The sequence below is a fragment of the Terrapene carolina genome, unplaced genomic scaffold, assembly GCF_002925995.2.
Source record: "Terrapene carolina triunguis isolate 2854851 unplaced genomic scaffold, T_m_triunguis-2.0 Scaffold461, whole genome shotgun sequence".
Taxonomy (NCBI): Eukaryota; Metazoa; Chordata; order Testudines; family Emydidae; genus Terrapene; species Terrapene triunguis.
In genome coordinates, this window is record NW_020664812.1 from 964441 (window position 1) to 987662 (window position 23222).

Here is a 23222-nt window from a genome sequence, read left to right on the forward strand (position 1 = left end):
TGGAGCCCATCGGCCACGACCACAGGGAGGTTGTGAGACACCCCGTCCACATGGAAGAGACGGAGCATTCCCTGTGAGTCGAGGGAGTGGATGCTGTAGGGGTGGGTTATGGGCACAAGATAGGGTCTCAGTGACACCTGGGCAAATCTGTAGTGACTCCACTGAACTCAATTATGTTATGGTCACTTCTGATTTCACTGACTCAAAGGTAAATCCAGGGTCACCTCTTCCAGTATAATGGCATCATTATCTGCAATCATCCACTGAGCGCAATGAGCTGAGGGCAGGATTCCGATCTCACTTGTCCCAGAGAAAATCCAGAGCGATTCTGCTTTCTTCAGGTGGATTCCTCTGGATTGGCACTGGTGTCAATAAGATCAGGATCTGACCCCTCCTGCCTGCGTGCTCCTAATGAGTGACCCAGGAGACAAGTGCTCCTTGCATTGCCACATCAGTGGGGCTGCCCCATTGCAGGGTTCAGCCCCCTGGGAACATCTTGAGCAGGACTTACCATGACAAGCCCCTTCCTGTTCTGCAGCAGGGTGAGCGTGAGCCCGTAGACCTCCATGGACACCAGCTTGGTGACAGACACTTTCCCATTGCCCCAGGGCACATTCTCCACCTTCATGGCAAAGAATGTCAGGTTCCCGGTGTTGGTGCAGGTCTTGGCCAGGATGTAGGTGCAGGTGCCTTGGAAATCGAAGGCGACCCCATCGAAGGAGAGGTAGTGGGGGTCTCCGGCTGCAGAGCATGTTGCGGATCCGACAGGCTGGCATTTCCGGATGCCATTCACCAGCTTGCACTCCTCATTAGGGAGGTTGGACAAAACTTTACACACCACATCTCCACTGGCCTGGCACACACACTGCTCCTGGCACATTGGGTGGAAGGTCTCCCCAGCCGCATAATAAAATCCCAGGTAGACACATCCACATTGGGACATAGGGATGCACTCATCACCACTGAGCACAAAGCCCTAATCACACACGCAGCCTTCCCAGCACTGGGCTGAGCACTGAACTGGGGAGTAGAGGCTGCTGTAGGTCGACTGGCAGCCCCGGGCGTAGACCTCACAGTGGCTGTTTTGGGCACAGGAGAGACCTGTCATTGAAACAACAAGACGGTAGCATCCCATAAAAGAAAACTAGATGGAGTCTGAACTATGTAACGATGTAAGGGCTGGAGAAGGGAGCCTGATGACAGCCCTGGAGAATGGAGTCTGTTGGGTGCAGTATGGGAAGCTGCCAGGCAAGCTTCCTTCATACTGTGCCTTACCAGTATGTTGTTGCAGGACCCCTTGACAGAGGAAAGTTCAGTCTCCATGGCCCCTTCAGCTCTTGGCCTCTTCTGACAACTGGCAACTCCAGGTATTAGCATGAGCTCTGTGACAGGCTCATTTGTACAATAAGGACCTGCATGAGACCCACACACTCATGAAATACAGGCCCCATATCCCTAGACAACCCACACTGAGTCAACTTCTACCCCTAGGCAGGGCCTGGATTGGAATTTGCACCCTCCAGGGGACAGGCCCTGAATTCCAATTCTCTGCCCCTGAGCCAGTCAGTTTCCCTGTCTGGGGATCAGATCAGAGCTGGTGCCCCCTAGAGGGGAAAAGCCCCATATAATCTCCCATGCCCACCCTGACCTGGCCAGTCCCCCTACCCTGGGGCTGAATCAAAGCCTGCACCCCCTAGGGGAGAAACATCCCCTTCTCTGAACACCAACCAACTTGTCTTTCCCTTGAGCAAAGACCCTGTTTTTTTTCCCTCGTACATTAACTTTCATCCCAGAAGGCGGTCCCAAGCTGCTTCCATTTACTGCAGAAGGAGTTGGTCCTCCAGGCAAATATAGTGACCCCGGTGGCCTGGCAGGCTGCAGTATAGCTGGTGATAAGCTGGCATATCACGGCTTGTTGGCCTTTGAAGAAGCAATAGTCGTACACGCAGTCTTGGAAGTAGCCCTGCAGAACCCCGCCCCTCTAAAGAACTTTACAGGTAGAGCTGGTTGAAAACAAACTCCAAATGGTGAATTTTGAATTCATTTTCATTCTGTTCGTTTTTTATTTTCCTTTTTAAAAAACATTTTAAAACTATGTTTCAGTTTCCCATTTGCAGGTTAAATAGTTTTTGAAAATGAAATTTTATTGATTCCAAAACCAAAAAATTTTCAATTTGGGAAATTTTTTAGTCATAAAAAAATCCCACCATTTTTAATTCAGGGTGACTGATTACAATTGCCAATACAAACCTATCCATCTATTACATCCATTTAATCTCTCCATCCATTTTATCCACGTATCCTCCACTTAATCTATTTAATCACCCAATCCATCTAATCGATCTACCCATCTATTAAATCTGTTTAATCTCCCTATCCATCTAATCCATCCTCCTAACAATATCTTGAGTCTCTCCCTTTCTCTAATCTAATCTAATCTGGCTCCGTCCCCTGCAGGAGCTGCTCCCTTATGGCTCTAACTGACGCAATCCCCAGGTAATAGCTGAGAAGCATCATTACCATATGACCTTAAAGGTTTTCCTTTTTCAAACTCATACACACTATGCATTGTTACAGGGGTACTTATTAACATTACATTTATCCCAATGTTTAATATTAACATCAAATCTATTAAAAGTCTGTTGTTATACCATAAATTATATCCTTGGGCTTTTGGTGAATTAAAAGGTAGGGGTGTCATGCATATAAGCAGAAAACTTTTGTATTTGTCTTCAGATTTCAGCACTGCATACTGCATTTTTCTATTTAGGGTTAATCTGTTCCCTTCTTATTCTTAGGTTTGACTCCTTCCACCTTCCTCTGGAGGGTCATAATTTGAGTCTTTTAGTTTCAGGTAGTTTGTTTGCTGACCAGATTTGTCCTTTATCTGTGGCTTCTTTGTGCTGCCAATTATGGGCAGTTCTCTCCTTCCTCTATCAGTTAGGTAATTTGCATATAGTAATTTTTACATGTATATTTTACCTCTACCTATATATATATCCTTCAAGGCCAGGAGGTGGACAAACTCCTATATCCTTCAGAGTTTGTCTGGTTAACCAAATACAAGCGCCAAGATTCACCTCTGTCTATATATATCCTTCAAGACCTAGGAGGTGGACAAACTCCTATATCCTTCAGAGTTTGTCTGGTTGGCAAAATAGAAGTGCCAAGCCTTCTAGAGCTGGCGGTGTGCACACCAGTTTTCACAATAACCACAACATATGCCAATATTCCCCCTTTCGCAATTCTCCACCATAATGTTATACTTAGAAAATGATGTTAAGCGAATCCAATTTCCCCATAAGAATTAATGTAAATGGGGGGGTTAGGTTCCAGGAAGATTTTTTTCACCAGACAAAAAACTATATATATATATATATATATACACAAACAATTTAATACTGTACACAGCAATGATGATTGTGAAGCTTGGTTGAGGTGGTGAAGTTAAAGGGTGGAAGAGGGTGGGATATTTCCCGGGGAATACCTTACTGCTAAATGATTAACTAGTATTCGGCTGAGCCCTCAAGGGTTAACACATTGTTGTTAACATAGCCTCATACTCTACAAGGCAGCACGAATAGAGGGAGGGGAGACAGCATGGCAGACAAGAGACAGAGAACACACCCTGTGTGTGTGGGAGAGAGATGTGCATAGCCCCTCTAAGTATGCTGACCCCACTCTAAGTAGAAAAATCAGGAAGTTGAGACAGCAGCTGCGGTTAGCAAGCTCTCTCCATCCTGAGCCCTGTCCTGTCCCCACCCTGCTCTATATGGAGAAGGGGTAAGCGGGGGGCAAGCATAGGGGGGAGGGAGACACCCTGACATTAACTCCCCTCCTTCCCCCTCTCCTGCACAGCAAGCAGGAGGCTCCCAGGAGTAGCTCCAAGGCAGAGGGCAGGAGCAGCACATGGCAGTGGGGGGAGGGACAGCTGAACTGGTAGCCTGCTGGGCAGCTGCTACACAGGGAACTTAGGGGAGCGGGGAGCTGATATGGGGGCTGCCGGTCCACCCTGGTTCCAAGCCCCCACCAGCCAGCTGCAACGAGCTGCTCTTCCTGCAAGCAGTGGACAAAGCAGGCGGCTGCCAAAGGTTATACGGGAGCATTGTACAACTTGAAACGAACATGTTCCCTAATTGATCAGCAACGTAACAATGAAACAACATTAACCAGGATGACTTTAAGTGAGGAGTTTCTGTATTGCCATTGGCAATTGACAATGGTCTGATCCAACATGGGTGATGAGAGCAGGGTGTGGAGGAAGTGAACTTATAGGAGTTAATACCCGCAGCAGGGGGCGGTACCTTGTAATATATCCACTTCTTGAAGCACCCACAGCTCTGCAGTGCCACGCAGCCCTGGCCATCGAAGTCCTCCATCACTAAACTATACACAGCTGCCCACTCCAGAATTTGGGTTTCAACTTGGAACACATCCCCTTGTCTGCAGCTCTAACCACTAGACCAAACGTCCAAGAGTCAGAAAGAAAACCCCAGAGTCCTGACTCCCAGCCCTTCTGTGACTAAGCAACTAGATCCTAATCCCTTCCCAGAGCTGGCAGTACAAACCAGGAAACCTGATTGCAATCCCTCCATCTCTGATTGGCTAGATCCCTTTGGCTGCTCACAGCAAGGACTAGAACCCAGGAGTCCTGAGTTCCAGTCTCCCCTGCTTTTAAACCACTAGACACCACTTTCCCCCCAGAGCCAGTGATAGAGCCCAGCAGTCCTGGCTCCCAGTCCTGCCTGCTCTAACCCAGTAGACCCCACGTCCCTCCCTGAACCATGACTAGAACCCAGGAGTTTTGGCTCCCAATTCCCCCGAACAACACTATTGTAAGTGATACCTGCACCTTCTCTTCCGGTGGTGCCTTAATTTAAGAAGCTTTCTCTCACTCCCATCTGCACGTTCCCTCTGATCTTCTCCTGCAGGTGCCACCTGCCCCAGTAACTCCCACTACGAGCTCTGTGGGAGCGGCTGCCCTGCCACCTGCCACAGCCTTTAGGGGCCTGATGGCTGTGACGCCCCCTGTGCCAAAGGTTGTTTCTGTGACGCCGGGTTCCTCCTGAGCAGAGACTGGTGCGTCCCCGTCACGCAGTGCGGTTGTGTGCACCAGGGCGGGTACTACAGGAAGGGAGAGGAGTTCTACCCCAGCGCCTCCTGCCAGGAACGGTGCCGGTGCAAACACAACGGGGTTGTCGAGTGCCAGGAGGCCTCCTATGGAATCAATGAGCAGTGCAGGGTGGAGAATGGAGTCTTGGGTTGCCACGCCACAGGCTTTGGCAAATGTGTAGCATCTGGTGACCCTCACTATCTGACCTTTGATGGATGGGCCTTTGATTTCCAGGGCACTTGCACTTACAGCTTGGCCAGAGTCTGTAGTAGTGACGCTGGGCTGGCAAACTTCTCTGTGGTGGTAGAAAATGAGAGCTACAGTTGTGATGGGTTGGATCACAGAAACCCCCTTGGGAACTGCCAAATGATGTGCCAAGACTACTTCTGCCCCTGCCTTCCCTGCCAGCTCAGGACTCCAGCACCCTGTCTTGCTGAGCCAGACACTCCCGTCTGCTCAAACACAGACCCAGGGTCTGAACCACATGCCACAAAGCTGCAGAGTTAACTGAAAGCAGTTTACAGAAGTGTTCCTGTCTTTAGCACTCAGATGCCCAACTCCCAATGGAGTTATACAGGGTAAACTCATAAATTGTTCGCTCTCTATAACACTGATAGAGAGATATGCACAGCTGTTTGCCCCCCCCCCCAGGTATTAATACATACTCTGGGTTAATTAATAAGTAAAAAGTGATTTTATTAAATACAGAAAGTAGGATTTAAGTGGTTCCAAGTAGTAACAGACAGAACAAAGTGAATTGCCAAGCGAAATAAAATAAAACATGCAAATCTAAGCCTAATACAGTAATACAATTGAGTACAGATAAAATCTCACCCTGAGAGATGTTTCAGTAAATTTCTTTCACAGACTGGACACCTTCCTAGTCTGGGCACAATCCTTTCCCTTGGTACAGCCCTTGTTCCAGCTCAGGTGGTAGCTAGGGGATTCCTCATGATGGCTCCTCTCTTTGTTCTGTTCCACTCACTTATATATCTTTTGCATAAGGTGGGAATCCTTTGTCCCTCTCTGAGTTCCCACTCCCTCCTTGTCAATGGAAAAGCACCAGGTTAAAGATGGTTCCAGTTCAGATGACATGATCACATGTCACTGTAAGACTTCATTACCCACTTGCCAGCATACATGTATACAGGGAGACTTACAAGTAAAACAAAGCCATCTGCAGACAATTGTCCTGGTTAATGGGAGTCATCAAGATTCCAAACAACCATTAATGGCCCACACTTTGCATAATTACAATAGGCCCTCAGAGTTATATTTCATATTTCTAGTTTCAGATACAAGACTGGTACATTTATACAAATAGGATGATCACACTCAGTAGATTATAAGCTTTGTAATGATACTTTACAAGAGACCTTTTGCATGAAGCATATTCTAGTTACATTATATTTAAACTCATTAGCATATTTTCATAAAATTATATAGACTGCAACAACACAACGGTAATGGCCAAGTGTCAGTGGCACGGATGGTGGTGGTCTCCGTTCATGGTTACGCCATCACCATGGAGAGGGGAAAGAAGTGGAAAGTCACGGTAAGTCCCTGTTTGAGATTATTCTCATTGTAGCCTAGAGTGACGTGTGTGTGTGTGTGTGTGTGTGTGTGTGTGTGTAACCAGGACACAGCTGCTGAGTCCCCACTAGTGACAGGTGAATTTCCCTCTCATTGGCACAGGTGGACGGGGAGCTCTACACTCTCCCGCTGGCTATGAACGACGGGAAACTTCGGATCAACCAGGAGGGGAACAACATCATTGTCCAGTCTGCCTCTGGCCTCAAAGTCCTTTACGACACCTCCTGTTATGGTCCTAGTCTCCATCCCCAGCTCCTACAAGGGACACGTGTGCTGCTTGTGCGGCAACTTCAACGGAGACAAGAATGACGATTTCCTGCTGCCCAGTGGGAAGAGCGCCCAGAACGCTGATGAGTTCGGGGCCTCCTGGAAGGTGCCCGTTGATGGTGCCACGTGCACCGACGGCTGTGGGGAAAGATGCCCGGTCTGTGATGCAGCTAAAACAGCGCCGTACCAGGTCGATAGCTCCTGTGGGTTGATCAAAGCGACATCAGGTCCCTTTCAATACTGTCACTCACTGGTCAGCCCTATCGAGTATTTCAACCATTGTCTCTATGACATGTGTGCTGCCAATGGAGCAAGAGAAATCCTCTGCCAGAGTGTCCCGGCCTACGCGGCCGCATGCCAGGCAGCTGGAGTCACAGTCAGTGCCTGGAGAACAGCCTCCTTCTGCCGTAAGTTTACAGAACAATCTACAGCCTTTTCTTATCTTCAGCTGTATTTGCAATTAGTGAAGTGGTATCACAATCTCTCTGCTTGTCAGATCTCCAAGCTAAACCAGTTATGAGAGGTCAGTAGCTGGTTGGTTGCATGCTGCAGGGGGTGGGATGGAGTATAGCTGCAGTGCTGTAGCTATGCCACTGTAGCTACTCTAGTGCAGACATAGCCTCAGTACTAGACAGTCTCCTCCCGAGTCAGTGCTGACCCCAGTGTCCCAGAGCAGTGCTAGGAAGTGCTGCCGTGTGGATGATTTAACAGAAGTCACGCCTCCATGTGAGTCAATGCTTGCCCCAATACTCCATTGCTGGGCTAGAGGGGCTGTGCCGTTGGGGGTGGGGGTGGGGGGACAGCATATCAGACAGTATATAAACCCAGCCTCCAGTGTGCAGTCAGAAAAATGACTCTACTAGTGGTCAAATGAGATCTAAACCAGAAAATATAAACTATCACATCACAACGACATTTTTCACATAAATCTTTTTTTCACCAAAAATGCATATTTAGATTGACTGAAACGTTTGGAGAATTTCTGTCAAATTTCTGTCTTTTGGTTGAAAAAAAAAATCTGGAAAAACTGAAACAATCTGATTTTTTTAAATTTGAAACGACTTTTTGACTTTTACTCTGATTTCTTTAAAGGTTAAAAGTACCCTGAAAAAGAAAATGAAATAAAAATCCTTCTGTTTCGATTTCAGCTCAGCCAGAGAACAAACAATCACCACAGGGCAGCATCTCACAGACTCTTTTGTTCAGCGGCTGAGCTGGACAATCCCTCTCAAAAACCTGGGTTGGCTGGAACTGAAACCATTTTTTTCTAATGTTTACTTTTAACTGGAAAACTTGAAGAAAAAGAATAATTTTGAATTGACCAAAACATTTTGGGTTGACTTGAAACAATTTTTTGGCCAAGTTTATCGTTTCAACGCCACCATTTTGGTATGGCTTTCACGTGTGTGTGTGTGTGTGTGTGTGTGTGTGATTTTGTTTTTAATTGGCCAAATTTGGAGACAAAATTCTGTTTTGAAATGAAAAGTTGAAAAAAAACGAAAAACGTTAACTATTTATTTAAAAAAACCCCATGCTTTTTCCATTTGAAAATATTCATTGAATTTGACCCAAATGATAAATGCATTTTTCAGCAAAAATTCTGTCTCACCCAAACATTTTGCCTAGCTCTGTTTTTTGCACTGCCGTAATAACTATGTCCATGGTGGAATCAGTTTTTCATCCCTAATTATCATTTACTTCTGTCTGTCCAGCTTTCCCTGCCCGGCCAATAGCTACTACGAGCTGTGCACTAGATCTTGTTATTTCACATGCGCTGGCTTGTCCACCCCTGCCCAATGCACTGCAAAATGCTTTGAAGGCTGCCAGTGCGACGCTGGCTACGCATTCAATGGGGAAACCTGCATGTCCATGGAAGGATGCAGTTGCGTGCGTGACGGACGCTACATCAAGGTGGGTGCTGGGATATGAGTCGTCTGTCATCCTCGATGCTGTCATTTGGCATCGGATGCCCTTGTAGGTGTGGGATTGTCCCAGCTTCCCACGGGGAGTTACAGTGACTGTGTGTCTGTGCCCTTCAGTGCAACGACACATAAAACCTACAGCTAGGTCCTGCCTTCAGTCACCCATGTGACTTCCGCTGCAGTCAGTGGCACTTGGTTAGTTGAGCATCCAAACACCTGCCCTGTGTGATCCTTGCACGTGGAAATGAAACTATGCCATGCACTAGGGATTCATCACAGGAAAACCATGGGATTGGATGGAAAATGGGATATGGAGCCTTTCCCCACTAGAGGGTGCCGGCTCTGATCTGGCCCAGCGCGGGACACTGGCTGCCTTAGGGGGGTAGGGAAAGGGACATATTGCCTTTCCCCTCTAAGGGGCTGCAGGTCTAATCCTGACCCCAGTTAGCATAAGTGGCTGGCTTGGAGGATGGGGAATGGGACAGGTCCTTTCCCGTCTAGGAAGTTCAAAAACTTATCATGGTCCATCTTCAACCTAGTCAGGTTGCCTGCTCCCATTCCTCCTGGTGGGTGGCTATTCCAGAATCTACCTCCTCCTATGGTTGGCAACTTTTGTCTGATTTCCGGCCTTAATTGAGTCCTGTCCCTTTGTCTCTGTTGAAATCACGGGCAAAGGAAGAGTGTTAGCCTGCTGAGTGAACTTGAGCAAGACACTACCACTCTTTGTGCCTCAGTTTCCCCATCTTAGAATGATACTGATCTCCTTTGTAAAGCACTCTGTGGTACACTGAATCAAATCGCTATAGAAGAGCTGGGTGGTGGTGTTATTATTATTGCCCATTTCTTATTAAAGGCAACAGTTGCAGGGTAATTGGAGCACTGGGCTAGGAATTAAAAAACTTGGGTTCAGTTTGCTCTGCAATAATCTAGGAGAAATCATGTCACCTCTTTGGCCTCAGTTTCCCCTCTCCCCCTTGTAAACTCTTTGGGTTTCTCTGCTCTCCAGTTGAGGTTTGGTCCCTTGGTGGATGTCTTCACTGCAGAGTAAACTCAGGCTCTTCCCTGAATGTTGTTCCTTCCCCTCACCCCTATCCACACAAACTTCTCAGAAAAGTGAACAGAATGTTAGGGGCCATTACGAAAGGGATAGATAGTAAGACAGAAAATATCATTATGCCACTATATAAAGGCCTGGTACGCCCACACCTGGAATACTGCGGGCAGTTCTGGTCACCCCATCTCAAAAAAGACATTAGCATTGAAAAAGGTGCAGTTAAGGGCAACAAAAATGGTTAGGGGGATGGAACAGCTTCTACACAAAGATGAAAAAGACTGAGACTGTTCATTTTAGAAAAGAGACGGCTAAGGGGGGGTGTGATAGAGATCTATACAATCCTGAGTGGTATGGAGAAAGTGACTAGGGAAGTGTTATTTACCCCTTCACGTAACACAAGGACCGGGGGTCACCTGATGAAATTAATAGGCAGCAGGTTTAAAACAAACAAAAGGAAGCACTTCATACAACACACAGTCAACCTGTGGAAGTCGTTGCCAGGGGATGTTGTGAAGGCCAAAACTATAACTGGATTAAAAAAAGAATTAGATAAATTCATGAAGGATAGGGCCATTTGTGGCTATTAGCCAATAGTGTCAGGGTCCTAACCCCATGCTCTGGGTGTCCCTAAACCTCTGACTGCCAGAAGCTGGGAGTGGATGACAGGGGATGGATCACATACTAATTGCCCTGTTCTGTTCATTCTACCTCAAGCATCTGGCACTGGTCACTGCCAGAGACAGGATATTGGGCTAGATGGACATTGGTCTAACCCACTATGGCATTCTGATTTTCTCACTTGGAGTTCAGTGGTTCTTTCAGCCTAGGCTGGCTGGCCTAACCGGGGAGTGGGAGTGAGGATGGGGTTGGACCCTGGGTGCTGTTTACACTCAGACTGGTAACAGCCACTTTGCCATGAGGACACAGGCTAAACCACTGATAGCCCTCCTGTGCCCAGAAGGACAGACGCCTTCTCCTACAATTCACTGGGGAAGAATTCCCATGTCATGGATTCACAGGGGCTGGTCCATGTACCCGCCTGTAATAGTCCCTTGGGGTGACTCCTTTAGTGTGCCGGACCCCAAGGACGCACACAACTCAACAGGGGCACCAGTGATCCCTTGTCTCTCCACGGCTCCCTGCAGCGAGTCCAGTCAAGCTGGACTCCTGTGGGACTTTTGTTCCTACCTCTTCAGGGTGCAAAGCCCTCAGTGAGAATTTGCAGCGACACCAGGCGGCCTTGTCAAGGTAACAGCTTGTTAGTCCCCTGGCTACAGCATCTGAAAGGCCTTGGGTTAGCGCAGAGAAGCAAAGGTCACGGCAGAGTTCAGACTGGCTAATGCCCGGGCTTCCTTGAGCCATGCCGGAGGAACCATGTCACTTCCTCTCTTTGTCTCCATCCCAGGAGAGAGTCCCTGTGAACTAAGCTCTTCACCCAACCACCTGGCACCTTTCCCCTTCATTCTCCAGCTCAGGGCCTTTGCTCTGCTTCTTTGCAGCTAAATTCCTGTCTCTTGGTAGTTGGTCAGTGCAGGTGAATGTCCCGGCCTTTGGGGTTTCCATTGTCTCTTCCAGACCCTCCATTCACATGCCTAGAATTTATTCCATTTGTTAATGACTCTGGCCTCCAACAGGGTGGCTACGTGAGTCCAACACCTCACCGCTTCCCTTTACGCTCAGTGTACAGCAGTACAAAGCATGGAGGGAAACTGAGGCACACATAGACCTCATAAAATATTACCAAAATTCCCACATTCGGCACACCTAGAGCTGCTCAGCTTATTGCAGCACAAAGCACCATGGGATATGCCCCCAGAGGTCCCAGCGGCACACACAGTGGAGCTCAGCACCAGGGGGGACAGAGTAATTTGGGTAGGGTTTTGCAGTGTGGCTGCTCACACCTGGTCTAGGCTAGCCCAGAGAAAGAAAGATCTCCCAAGAAAACTCTGCAGTAAAAACATACCTTTTGGGGCAGGGACTGTCTCTCACTATTCATATGTACAGCACCCAGCGCAATGGGATCCTGACCTCGGCAGGCTACTGTAATTTAAATAATCACAGAGAGCTTTGAGTTGATCCCATCTTGGGACTTTTCTCATAGAATAGAATCATAGAATATCAGGGTTGTAAGGGACCTCAGGAGGTATCTAGTCCAACCCCCTGCTCAAAGCAGGACCAATCCCCAACTAAATCATCCCAGCCAGGGCTTTGTCAAGCCTGACCTTAAAAGCCTCTAAGGAAGAAGATTCCACCACCTCCCTAGGTAGCCCATTCCAGTGCTTCACCACCCTCCTAGTGAAACAGTGTTTCCTAACAGCCAACCTAGACCTCCCCCACTGCAACTTGAGACCGTTGCTTCTTGTTCTGTCATCTGCCACCACTGAGAACAGCCAAGCTCCATCCTCTTTGGAACCCCCCTTCAGGTAGTTGAAGGCTGCTATCAAATCCCCCCTCACTCTTCTCTTCTGCAGACTAAATAACCACAGTTCCCTCAGCCTCTCCTTGTAAGTCATGTGCCCCAGCCCACTAATCATTTTCGTTGCCCTCCGCTGGACTCTCTCCGATTTGTCCACATCTTTTCTGTATTGGGGCGACCAAAACTGGACACAGTACTCCAGATGTGGCCTCACCAGTGCCGAATAGAGGGGAATAATCACGTCCCTCGATCTGCTGGCAATGCTCCTACTAATACAGCCCAATATGTCATTGGCCTTCTTGGCAACAAGGGCACACTGTTGACTCATATCCAGCTTCTCGTCCACTGTAATCCCCAGGTCCTTTTCTGCAGAACTCATGCTGCTTTCCTGTAACAAAGTCATTTGGGAATTTCCCTGCATCATCTCCGGCGCTTGCTCCGAGAAGTGCACCTGCCAGGCCTCAGGCGGGCTTGTCTGCGAGCCACACAGCTGCCCCGACAAAGAGATCTGTGCGCTCCAGGACAGGGTGCGCAGCTGCATGAAGCGGGAAGGCCGGTGCACACTGCTCCCCGGAGCCCAGCTCACCTCCTTCGACGGCGCCTTTGGAGGAGATCTCCACAGTGGAGCTTATGAGCTGGCCTCTCTCTGCAACGACAGCGCCCCCTCCTGGTTCAGGGTGGTGGTGGATGTCAGGGCATGCGGCGACGGGGCAGCAATGGGTAGGACGACCGCCTACATTTTCTTCTGAGTTGCTTTCATAGCTGTGAAAAGGAACAAGGAGACCTGGGTAAGAGGGGGCCACGTTAGAACAGCCTGAGGCAAAGGGTCAGGAAGCTCATTCAGCTGCCACCGAAATGATGAAAAGACTAGGAATTACAGTGACGTTGATCCATAAGTGAGGCCGATGTGGGCACCTCAAAGATCAATTCATTCAGTTTCATGAACCCCCTGTGTTGACAGGACGTGGTGTACAGGCTGTGGGGGATGACATGAGTTATGGATGAACAATTATTCAGTAGCAAAGACTGAATTAGAACCCAGGAATTCTGACTTCCCCCTGTTCTAACCCACTAGAGCCCACTCCCCTCCCAGAGCTGGGGATGCAATCCAGGAGTCCTGACTCCCAGCCCCCCTCACCCCTGCTGTGTCCCACCTCTGATGTTGGAGGAGAGGCAGTGTGACAGATTTATGTAAGCAATTTGTTTGGGGCGTCAGGTGATTAGGCTGATGCCACAGGATTGCTAAGGGAGGAGATGACGAAACACACCAAGTGTTTAAATTTTAAAGCTTTATTAATAAAAGAATAAAATAACAGCAGAGAGTGCTGGGAACTCTCCCACGTTACTCAGGGAAAGAAAGAAATCGTTAGTGCCCGAAGCCCTGACCCACTTTTATACTTACACACGCACTACCCAAGACTGGCCAGGCCTGGGTGTAACGTCAGAAGAAGCGGGGGGCGGGGGGGAGAAGGATGGACGAGAATGCTGTTCTGGGGCCAGGCCGTCCAGGTCTGCTGTTGCTCTTCGCCTTGCTTCCACTCTCAGGAGGGTTTTAAGTCCTGGCTCCTCGGGGGGGGGGGGGGGGGGGGGGGGCTTCGTTCGGGGACCTTTGCTTCTGGTGCTTTTGTGCCAGTCCATACCAGCTTTTTGTGGGTTTTTTTAGCTTTTTTAAAACAGCCTGGCTCCCGGGACGCAAAGCTCAGCCCCTTGGCTTGTTGTTTTGTCTGTGTTTTTAATTTCCGCGGCCCTGGACTTTGTTTTTTGTTTTTTTTGCTGGCCTTGCTGTATTGCAGATCTGTATAGTTGGATTTTTTTTTTTTTTTTTCATTTTCTTCGGCCCCTTTTAGCCCCCATCTTTTTTGGCTCTCCGCCAAATTTTGGCTGTGAACAGTGTTCTTGGGCGGCTGGGACCAACGTCTTATTTTCCGACTGAGCTGAAATGTTGAGTTAACCTGTTTTTTGCTCTCTTCCCCCCTCCCCGGGCTCTTGTACCTGCAAAGGAAACTTCCACTCCCCACTCACACACCTTTGACCCTCCCCAAAATACTTTGTGAGGCTTGCAACAGCGTTAGCAATATACAATTCAATGCTGACCTGCCTTCCCAGGGGACTCCCTGAGAGGGGGAGTCCTTGGGCCTGTGACAGCAGGGAACTGTTTTAGGAAGGGTCTCTGTGACCCAGTAGGGTCCCTGGGAGAGATCCCTCCTTTCACTGGGGGACCTGGCCATTGGGGGAAAGACCACCCCATCCTGGGGGACCCTCTCCATTGGGGGAGCGAGATTGCCCCCAGGGGATTGAGGGAGGAATCAGAGGCAGTATCATGTCACATTTGGAACTCGGTAACCTGAACAGCTGTTTGCAGTGTTGTTGTAGGTGTGTCAGTCCCAGGATATTAGAGAGACAAGGTGGATGAGGTGATAATTTGTATTGGACCAACATCTGTTGGTGGAAGGAACAAGCTTGCAAGCTACACCCTCGTGAAGAAGAACTCTGTGTAGTTTGAAAGCTTGTCCCTTCCACCAAGAGTAGTTGGTGCAATAAAAAATATCACCTCACCCACCTTGTCTTCCTCTTGATTGCCTGCGGTCATTTATTCAAATAAGCGAATTCACCAAATATTCAAATGAGGGAATTAAATCATTTGCATAAAGTCTCCAGAGTTCTTGACTTTTCCCACTAAGAGACACGATTGCTCACACGTCAATAACACTGAAGGCAGGAGGGAAGTTTGCCAATCAAGTTGCCTATGCAAATTACTGTACCTTCATTGGGTATTGAGAGAAATGGAACAATTTGCTCTCCAGAGCACTGTTTATTGATTGGCTCCTCCATCAGTCATAGTGTTTTCTGCAAAGACTCTAGTCCCCATTGCCAGTTACTGTGGCTCCTAGACTCTAGATCTTGTTGCCATGTAATGGGGCCTATGGACTGTCGCTCAGTCCCTGCCATTCACCCCCCGTTTCCCAGCTCTCCTCTGATCTAAGTCTGTGTGTTCCAGGTGAATGGGCGCCCAGTGCCGCTCCCGGCGAAGATCTCCGATGCTGTGTCTGTGCGCGAGTCTCAGTTATCGTGGCCATGGGTCAGGCTTTGGGGATGAAGGTTCTGTTCAGCCCCAGTGGGGAGGTGATGGTGAGGGTCAGCGAGATCCTGGCTAACAAGCTGTGCGCACCCTGCGGGAACTTCAATGGTGACATCTCCGACGACCTGCGGCTGCCCAGCGGGGGGGTCATGGGGAACATCACTGAGGTCATCGATGCCTGGAAGGCCAGAGACTTCTCCGGGTGGTGAGTGGCTCTGCAGATGCTGCCCTTTCCTCTGATCTTTCTATGATGGCCTATAGGTACCTCCATGGGGAGGAGATTTCTGATAGGAGAGGTAGATTCTCCATCGCTTGCTAGTCTTTATATCTCGACAGACTAGCCATCTAAAAGATACCCTGCAGTCCAGCCACAAGCTACTGATCGTGAAAGCATCCCCTTACATTGCAGCCTAGTGTAGTTCTTTCCATACTGCAGGAAATTCCCTGGCTTGTGCTGACTTGATGACCTAATGGTCCCTTCTGGCCTTAAAATCTATGAATTAATTGCAAAGGAATCTTACTGAGACATCTTCCCAGTCCTGAAGGAGGCTGACTAACTCCTCTCCTGTTTTTGTCTTCTAGTGACATCTAAACAAAATCCTGGCTGCTAAAGCATCTTCCCTCCCTGGAGTGAACCCCGCTGCTATCTTAGCTAGGAATTACTCATAGGGCCATAACTGTAGCCCTCGTGACTTTCTGTGTCCTCTAGGGTATTTAATGAGAAAAAGACTTTGTTCTGATTGTCAATAAAAACAAATAAACCTGCGGATATGATTGTGAAGCAATAAACTAATTTTTGCAAACTTCATCTAGTGATTTTATTATCACAGCCTGTTTCTTTCTATCTTAATTTAATTTGACTCAGTGGAAGAGAACAAGACAGACTTTTTGTTCCATGTCTGTACAGCTCCTAGCACAATGGTCCATGACAGGGGCTCCCAGATGCAACCACAACACAAAGAGGTAATAGTAATAATAATGATAATAATAATAATGCATTCTGCTAGTGAAACTCATGAGTCCTGATGAAGTTCAGCCCAAGAGGTAGAAAAGTTTGTTTCTCAAATGGAATGTTTTCATTTGTATTCCCCATGGTAGCTGCTATGTCTGTGAAAATCAATAAACTTGGGTGCTACATTGGCCTTGGGGGGGGGGGGGGGAGATAACAGATGTGCAGGAGTTAACAAGCTGGCTACATCATTGGGGGCAGAGTTGGAAAGGCTTCAGCAAAGAGCTACAAGGATGCCTGAAGAACAGGGCCAATAGAGCAAGACTTAAGAAGCTCAATATTCATCAAAGAGAAGGTTAAGAGATTATTTTACCTCTTTATTTGGCACTGATGGAACCACAGCTGGAATACTGTCTCCAGTTCTGGTGTCTACAGTTCAGAAAAGATGTCGATAAATTCTAGAGATGTTCAGAAGAGAGATACGAGAATGAAAGGAATAGAAAACACACTTTTATAATGAGAGACTCCAGCAGCTATCTATTTAGTAGAACAAAGAGAAGATTAAAGGGTGACTTGATCCCAGTCTACAAGTACCTACATGGGGAACAAATATTTAATAATGGGCTCTTTGATCTAGCAGAGAAAGGTCCAACACAATCCAATACCAGGAAGTTGAAGCTAGACAATTTTATACTGGAAATAAGGTGTAAAGTTTTAACAGTGAGAGTAATTAGCCATTGGAACAATTTATCAAGGGTTACCGTGAATTTTCCATCAGTGGCAATTTTTAAATCAAGATTGGATGTTTTTCTAACAGATCTGCTCCAGGAATTATTTTGGGGATGATCTCTGGGCTGTGTTATAGAGGAGGTCAGACTATATGATCACAATGATGTCTTCTATCCTTGAAAGCTATGAATCTAAAAGGTGTCTGGACTAGTGCCTGTAAACTAGAGCAGTGTGAATAATGAATGTTTCAGTTTGCTGGCAATTCGGAGAAATAAATCATTTTAATTTTGATCGTTTCTTTCCATTTCTGATTTTTTTTAAATATCTGTGTTTGAAGAATGTTTTGAAACAAAATGTCATTTTAACTTCAAAAATCAAAAATGTTTCATTTAGAAATTGTCACGGACTCACAGGTCGTGCCCACTCTTGGCCCCGTACGGTCCCTCAGGGGAACCCCCTTCAGTGTGACGGTCCTTCTCGGGGGGGCACTCTCTCTCAGGGGTTAAGCCCCTCCACCTCTTGGAACCGCACTTCTCTGAGCCATAGCACACCTTTTTCTCACCTTGGGCCCCCTCTGGGAGTCCCCTCGCTCTGGACGCCCGGGGCCTCCACTCCCAGAGGGAATAATGCAACCCTGTTCTCTAGACCGGAGAGACTCTCAGCCAGCGTAAAACAGGAGGGTATATTGAGTGTCTGAACACAGCATAGGAAACTCTCAGTGCCCTCAGGCCTGGCTTCCCTCAGCACAACACATTCAAGTCTGCCCTGCATCCAGGTGGGCTCTGCCTGCTCTCTCTCTCTCTTCAGTCCTGAGCCCCTCTTCATGCAAACCATTTGAAAAAACAAGGAAAAACCAAGAAACCCCTCCACTTTGTCACAGTAATTGTCAGCACAAAATGTTGAGACTTGTTCTGAATGTTGTTGGGTTTCCCCCCAACACGAACAATTCAGTGAAACCACCCACATTTCCAAAACATTCCAGTGTTGCCAAATCTAAATTTTTCACTGAAAAAAGCTTTGTCTGAAAAGTTTCACCCAGCTCTATTGTAAGCAGCTCCACAGGGTGTTACGCCTGGTGGAATTCTGCACTACTGCGTGCATAATTAAATTTTATTTATTTTGCACAGAAAAAGGCTTCTGCCAAAAAGTTGCTGCAGTTCTACCTTTTGCCCCCCAGAGGGCACTGTGGCGCAAGAAGAGCAGCATCTCCCAGCAGATAATAACGTCTGAACTTCCGCCTTTTGCCCAGCAGAGGGCGACGTGGTGCTAGAACACAGCCGCTCCCAGCCAGCTAGGGAGGTGAAAGAGCCTGCCTTCTTCACAGTGCCTGTCAGGCCAGGCCAGAAGACAGGGGCTATGGGGAGACAGACAGCATGGGGTGCTGGGGGGGGGGTCAGACAGGGGCTCACAAGGGCTAGTGGAGGAGCACAGACTGGGGCAGGAGCTCAATGGGAGTGGAGGCACCAGGCCCCGGGGGGAGGGCGGTGCAGTGCCACATGGTGATGGGGGAGGGGGTGCAGAGCTACATAGGGACAGGGGAGTGGCTGGGTGGGGGCACAGAGACACAGAGGGACGGGGGGACAGGGACACATGGGGAGGGGGGAGCGGGTGTCTGAGTGGGGTGGAGGGACACGTGGATAGAGGGTGCAAAGACACAAGGGGGTGCAGGGACACATGGGGACAGGGGCAGCTGTGCCTGACTGAATGGGAGAGGCTCGGGGGTCAGCCAGGGTCTGCATGGGGGAATCTTCCTAATGATCCCTCCCCACCCCCCCCAAAATAACCTGTTCCATACTTTTCCCACCCACACCCAACAATCTTCCAAGTTCACACGCAGGCTCCTGCCCAGCAATTTACTTCCTTCTCCCTCAGCTCTGTTACCCCTGACTCCCCCGAGCCTTTTCACTGCTTCTGAGGGGTATGGGAAATACAGTTGTATATTGTAGTTTAAATGAATTATTACTCCGAGTATTAATTAATATTAATTAATGTATTATTATTCCTAGTAAGGAATCTATTTTGTCAAAAAACATTTCCTGGATCTTTTTTGTTGTCTGTATTGTTACAGACATACTTGCTGATAAGTATTTTATCATACGGACCCTGGACTTCAGAAAAGCAGACTTTGACTCCCTCAGGGAACAGATGGGCAGGATCCCCTGGGAGAATAACATGAAGGGCAAAGGGGTCCAGGAGAGCTGGCTGTATTTTAAAGAATCCTTATTGCGGTTGCAGGAACAAACCATCCCGATGTGTAGAAAGAATAGTAAATATGGCAGGCGACCAGCTTGGCTAAACAGTGAAATCCTTGCTGATCTTAAACGCAAAAAAGAAGCTTACAAGAAGTGGAAGATTGGACAAATGACCAGGGAGGAGTATAAAAATATTGCTCAGGCATGCAGGAGTGAAATCAGGAAGGCCAAATCACACTTGGAGTTGCAGCTAGCAAGAGATGTTAAGAGTAACAAGAAGGGTTTCTTCAGGTATGTTAGCAACAAGAAGAAAGTCAAGGAAAATGTGGGCCCCTTACTGAATGAGGGAGGCAACCTAGTGACTGAGGATGTGGAAAAAGCTAATGTACTCAATGATTTTTTTGCCTCTGTCTTCACAAACAAGGTCAGCTCCCAGACTGCTGCACTGGGCAGCACAATATGGGGAGAAGGTGACCAGCCCTCTGTGGAGAAAGAAGTGGTTCGGGACTATTTAGAAAAACTGGACGTGCACAAGTCCATTGGGCCGGATGCGCTGCATCCGAGGGTGCTAAAGGAGTTGGCGGATGAGATTGCAGAGCCATTAGCCATTATTTTTGAAAACTCATGGCGATCGGGGGAGGTCCCGGATGACTGGAAAAAGGCTAATGTAGTGCCCATCTTTAAAAAAGGGAAGAAGGAGGATCCGGGAAACTACAGGCCAGTCAGCCTCACCTCAGTCCCTGGAAAAATCATGGAGCAGGTCCTCAAGGAATCAATTATGAAACACTTAGAGGAAAGGAAAGTGATCAGGAACAGTCAGCATGGATTCACCAAGGGGAAGTCGTGCCTGACTAACCTAATTGCCTTCTATGATGAGATAACTGGCTCTGTGGATGAGGGGAAAGCAGTGGATGTGTTATTCCTTGACTTTAGCAAAGCTTTTGATACGGTCTCCCACAGTATTCTTGCCGCCAAGTTAAAGAAGTATGGGCTGGATGAATGGACTGTAAGGTGGATAGAAAGCTGGCTAGATCGTCGGGCTCAACGGGTAGTGATCAATGGCTCCATGTCTAGTTGGCAGCCAGTTTCAAGCGGAGTGCCCCAAGGGTCGGTCCTGGGGCCGGTTTTGTTTAATATCTTTATTAATGATCTGGAAGATGGTGTGGACTGCACTCTCAGCAAGTTTGCCGATGACACTAAACTAGGAGGCGTGGTTGATACACTAGAGGGTAGGGATCGGATACAGAGGGACCTAGACAAATTAGAGGATTGGGCCAAAAGAAACCTGATGAGGTTCAACAAGGACAAGTGCAGAGTCCTGCACTTAGGATGGAAGAATCCCATGCACAGCTACAGACTAGGGACCGAATGGCTAGGTAGCAGTTCTGCAGAAAAGGACCTAGGGGTCACAGTGGACGAGAAGCTGGATATGAGTCAACAGTGTGCTCTTGTTGCCAAGAAGGCTAACGGCATTTTGGGCTGTATAAGTAGGGGCATTGCCAGCAGATCGAGGGACGTGATCGTTCCCCTTTATTCGACATTGGTGAGGCCTCATCTGGAGTAGTGTGTCCAGTTTTGGGCCCCACACTACAAGAAGCATGTGGAAAAATTGGAAAGAGTCCAGCGGAGGGCAACAAAAATGATTAGGGGTCTGGAGCGCATGACTTATGAGGAGAGGCTGAGGGAACTGGGATTGTTTAGTCTCCAGAAGAGAAGAATGAGGGGGGATTTGATAGCAGCCTTCAACTACCTGAAGGGGGGTTCCAAAGAGGATGGAACTCGGCTGTTCTCAATGGTGGCAGATGACAGAACAAGGAGCAATGGTCTCAAGTTGCAGTGGGGGCGGTCTAGGTTGGATATTAGGAAACACTATTTCACTAGGAGGGTGGTGAAGCACTGGAATACGTTACCTAGGGAGGTGGTGGAGTCTCCTTCCTTGGAGGTTTTTAAGGCCCGGCTTGACAAAGCCCTGGCTGGGATGATTTAGTTGGGAATTGTCCTGCTTTGAGCAGGGAGTTGGACTAGATGACCTCCTGAGGTCCCTTCCAACCCTGATATTCTATGATTCTATGATTCTATTTTGAAATAAATGATCCAAAATAATTGAAACTAGTGTGATTATATTTGTGTTATTTTGACAAATAAAATATGCAGGGTTTTGCAGAATTTTAAAATATTTTGTGCAGAATATTTAATTTTTGGTGCAGAATTCCCCCAGGAGTAGGGTGTGAAGAATAGAGGGCTTTTGGATCTAGCAAATAAAGGCAGAAGGCTCTCTAATGGCTGGAATTTAAAAGCCACAAATTTTAAATTAACTATTACTAGCTGCTTTTTGGAGCATCTAGGCTTGGAACCCACAAGGCAATTCTTGATTTAGTCCTTAGTGGCGCACAAGATCTGGTCCAAGTGGTGAATATAGCTGAACTGCTCAGTAATAGCAACCATAATATAATTAAATTTAACATCCTTGTGGGGAAAAATACCAAAGAATCCCACCACAGTAGCATTTAACTTCAAAAAGGGGAACTACACAAAAATGAGGAAGCTAGATAAACAGAAATTAAAAGGAGGAGTTACAAAAGTGAAATGCCTGCAAGCTGCATGGAAACTTTTTAAAAGCACCATAATGGCGGCTCAAATAAAAATAAAACAGTAAGAGGACCAAAAAAAAATGCCACCATGGCTAAACAACAGAGTGCTAGAGGCAAAAAGACACCCTACTGAGGAAAATAGAAAGGCGCATAATCTGTGGCAAGTCAAATGTAAAAGTATAATTAGCCAGGCCAAAAAAGAATTTGAAGAACAACTAGCAAAAGACACAAAAACTAACAGCAAACAAATGTTTAAGTACATCAGAAGCAGTAGGCCTGACAAATAATCAGTGGGGCCACTGGACGATTGAGGTGCTAAAGAAACACTAAATGAAGACAAGGCTGTTGTGGAGAAACAAAATGAATTCTTTGCATGAATCTTCATTGCAGAGGCTTTGAGGGAGATTCCCATACCTGAGCCATTCTTTTTAGGTGAGAAATCTGAGGAAATGTCCCACATTGAGGTGTCACTAGAGGAAGTTTTGGAACAAATTGATAAATTAAACGGTGATCAGTCACAAGCACCAGATGGTATCACCCAAGAGTTCTGAAGGAACTCAAATATGAAATTGCAGAACTAATAACTGTGGTATGTAACCTATTGCTTAAACCAGCCTCTGCACCAGATGACTGGAGGTTAGCTAATGTAATGCTGATTTTTAAAAAAGGCTCCAGAGGCAATCCTGGCAATTACAGGCCGGTAAGCCTAACTTCAGTAGCAGGCAAATTGGTTGAGACTATAGTAAAGAACAGAATTATCAGACACATAGATTAATATAGTATGTTGGGGAAGAGTCAACATGGTTTTTGTAAAGGGAAATCATGCCTCACCAATCTGTTAGAATTATTTGAGGGGGTAAAAAAAACATGTGGACAAGGGTGATGATTGGCTATAGTGTACTTGGACTTTCAGAAAGCCTTTGTCAAGATCCTTCACCAAAGGCTATTAAGCAAAGTAACCAGGCCTGGGATAAGAGGGGAGATCCTCTCATGGACCAGCAGCTGGCTAAATGACAGGAAACAAAAGGTAGGAATTAAAGGTCAATTTTCAGGATGGTAAGAGGTATATAGCGGGGTCCCCCAAGGATCTGTACTGGGACCAGTGCTGTTCAACATATTCATAAATGATCTGGAAAAAAGGGGTAAACTGTGTAGATGATACAACATTACTCAAGATAATTAAGATCCACAAGCTACTGGGGCTCGATAATGTTACCTCTGTTGTATGAAAAACTAATTCCCTGTCCTGGAGGAATTATTGAGCAAGATTCTCTGAAGCACAACCATCTCATTCAAAATCTGTGCAAACGTGTCTGT

General features: G+C 47.3%; 1 pseudogene; it reads left to right on the plus strand.

The window, feature by feature from the left end:
* The first annotated feature begins 1196 nt into the window (after positions 1-1196).
* On the plus strand, positions 1197-16036 carry LOC112105353 (annotated as a pseudogene).
* Positions 16037-23222: the final 7186 nt, after the last annotated feature.